The sequence below is a fragment of the Pteropus vampyrus genome, unplaced genomic scaffold (genome assembly GCF_000151845.1).
Source record: "Pteropus vampyrus isolate Shadow unplaced genomic scaffold, Pvam_2.0 Scaffold86, whole genome shotgun sequence".
In the NCBI taxonomy this organism is placed as follows: Eukaryota; Metazoa; Chordata; class Mammalia; order Chiroptera; family Pteropodidae; genus Pteropus; species Pteropus vampyrus.
The window spans coordinates 1,629,191-1,632,601 of record NW_011888867.1 but is presented as its reverse complement, the minus strand read 5'-3'; positions in this window follow the sequence as shown (position 1 = coordinate 1,632,601).

The window sequence follows — 3,411 nt, the reverse complement described above, 5'->3', positions numbered from 1 at the left end:
TGTTGGCTTGAGCTCTCAGAATCAAGAAGTGTTTAATGAGCCCTGAGATCATGCCAGCCCCGTGCTGGGCACGGCGAGGGTAGAGGAGGAGGAGACCTCAGCCCAGCCCGCAGGGGGTGCAGGTTTCCACATCCGGTCACAGCAGGTCGGAGCTGGAAACACTTTCACTGTATTAGGCAGGAAGGGAAACTGGGCAAGTTCACAGGAATGGACGGCTATTAATATGTGAGCCACAAAGACTCAGGGAAGGGAGAGCCCTCCTGAGGCTGACTAGGGGCAAGTGGGTCCAAAAAAGAGAGTGATCCAGTGTCCAGTGATGGACAGCCCAAGTGGGGGCCCCCCCGACCACGGTGCTCCTGAGAATGTGCCGATCTATAGTGCGAGGTGCCCCCACCCCAGCCGCCCCTGGTGGGTCTACGAGTTGTCCTATTTCTCCATCAGACCTTGGCTCCCAGAGGTGGGGACCACGGTGTACCTCCCACACCTCACTATGCCAAGGCAATTCTCAGGAAAGACTTCATTTATGAACGAGAAAAACATCTCCAAGCAGCTGCCCCTGTTAGAGCATAAGGCACGTGGCGGGCGTAGGGTGACCAACGGGCCTGGCACTGAGGAGTTTTCCAGGACATGAGACTTAAAAGCAGGACGGCCCCAGGCAATGGGGATGGTTGGTCACCCCAGCAGGGAGGGGCAAACGATGTGGCTGGAGCGTGAGCAAAGGGCTCTCACAGAAGGCCTCGTAGCCATGGTCGGGGGTGTTGCGGCTCTGTGTAGAGGGCAATAGGGAGCCGTAGCGGGTCGCAGATAGAGAGGTGACCGCTATGGTCAGATGTGCACACTGAAGCGTTCGTCTGACAGCTGTGTGGAGAGTGATTCGGAACAGGCAAGTGTGACGGAGGGAGGCCAGCTGCAAAGGTCTAGGCCAAAATTAATGAGGTCCCATCCAACGCAGAGGGCTCGGGAATTCAGCAATAAGTCAGTACTTACTTAAGAGGCATCCGCGTAGGGTTGAACAGCAGCCCCTCAGTTTCAAATCTGTATAAACCTTTAGGGATATGATTGAATCATCCGAACTTCTTTATTGGCTAATAAACTAATAAAGGGTGAAACATGTGCCATGGTTCTGTTTGTTCAACAAAATTCTCAGGGACAAAACCCACTGTTGTGTTCGAGAGTCGAAGTCTCTGAAGCGAACGGAATAATGGCCCTCCAAAGACGTCCGTGTCCTCGGAACCGGTGAACCAGTGAGCCGTACGCGGCTAAGGGGATTTTGCGGATGTGATTCGTTAAGGATCGTGGCGTGGGGAGATGATCCGGGATTATCCAGCTGGGCCCCATGTCACCCCAAGAGTCTTTATATGAGGGAGGCAGGAGGATTAGAGCCAGAGGGAGACATGAGGACGGAAGCAGGGGGTCGGAGTCGGAGGGAGAGTCCATGATGTTCCACTGCTGGCTTTGTAGTTGGCAGAAGGGGCCGCAAGCCACGGAATGCAGGTGTCCTCTAGAACCTGGGAAAGGCAAGGACACGGGTCCCCCCCTAGAGTCTGCAGAGGATCCCCCCCCTAGAGTCCACAATCCCTGCCTTAGCCCAGGGATTGTGGACTTCTGACCCACAGAGCTGTAAGAGGAGACATTTCTGTGTTTTAAGTCACTGCATTTATGGTAAGTTGTTAAAGCAGCCATGAAAAATAAAGACATCATCCCTCCTCCCTTCTGGCAAAATCTAGAGCATGTGGTGGGGGTGCAGTGGAGAGGGAAGTGTGAGCTCAGGAAGGGCTTCCTGGGACCTGGCTGAGTGACAACAAGCTTTTGTGGACTGTGTCCTAGAGGCCACATGCCAGTGGTTGGAAGCGAGGGAAAGCGGGCACTCAGGCACTGACCCTCCCACCTCCACCTTGCGCCTTGGCAGGGGGACTCCTGGCCTGGGGGGCTGAGAGCCTACATCCCAGTGACCGACCCATTAGAGTGTCATCGTGTGTCTGATGCAGTTGCCATGGCCAGCGTGCATTGAGCACTAGGGCCAGGCTCCAACCAAGAGCTTCACATACACGATCTCATTTAATAATCATGACAGCCCTGATTATCATCTGCCTTTACAGAGGAGGAAACTGAGGCTCACAGAGGTTTTAAAAAACTTTCCCAAGATCGCATATCTAGTAATGGGGCTCCAGGACTTAAACCCAGGTAGTCTGACTCAGGAGCTTGTATGGCAACAACCATGTGATTCTGCCATTAATCTCCAAATCTTAAGGTCCCCCTCATACATTGAAGTCCTCTAGTGGCCATGCCGGGGCGGTGGGGGCTGAAGGAAGACTGTGGGTGCGCTAAAAAGCCTGAGTGAAGCTGGCACTGAGCCCAGATAGAACCCTGAGAGGAGAATTATTGCTCACAGACGTTCGCGAAGGGCTCACACCCACTGTACCAACTACTGCTGGTGCAATTAACAATGCTGCGTAACAAGCAACCGCAAACCCTCAGCAGCATCCAATGACAAGCATTTATTGCTTGCACATCTGGGCTCAGTTAGGTGGCCCTGATCATTTTGCCTAGGATCACTCATATGTCTAGGGAGCTGGGGGTTGGCTGATCAAGTCTGAGTCTGGCTGGAGCAGCTCAGTGCCACATATCTGTCACCCTCCTCCCGGGAGGACACTGAAAAGTTACAGGACAAAAGGCATGGACACGGGGGTGGAGGGTAAAGAATCGGGGCCATGTCAGCAATCTACCACACCCACATTATTTCAGGCACAAATGAATGGCATAAACGATGAGAGGGTACTCAATGGGCTGGAGCTCTGAACTCTGTTCTGTGGCCGTGGCCGAGTCACTGAACCTCTCTGAGCCTCAGTTTCCTCATCTATAAGATGGGCACCTGCCCTCCCTCCCTCCCTGTTGGGAGCCAGTGAAATAACAGCAGCTTGTGATAGAAGGAGTGTCTACTTCTGCTGACCTCGCACCCTGGATTCCTATTAGCAAATCTTCCCTCTCCCTCTGTTCCTGAGGAAAAAATCCCTGGTTCCCAGTGGGTCACAGGCGCCAGTTCCCTGAAGCTCCCTCTTATCAGGTTGGAGCACGTGTCTGTAAAAGTTTTCACGGTGGAGGGCCAGGGCAAAGAATCAACATGGAGCATCTTCCGAAAGCACTGATTTTTCTATAGAGATTTGGTGGGAAGAAAAACAACTTACCTTAAAATAAACCCAGCTCTGCTATAAAGCAAGCTACAAAATTCACATCAAGCTTTCCAGACGAAGAATGAGACTTCGGAGACACTTGTTGTGATGACTGCTGCTTGCCAGACCCCAGATCATTACTGTACTGCAAACTAGAACCTGCAAACCAAATCTGTTTTGTAAATAAAGTTTTATTGGAATACGGCTATGCCCATATGGCTGCTTTTGCACTGCAACAGCA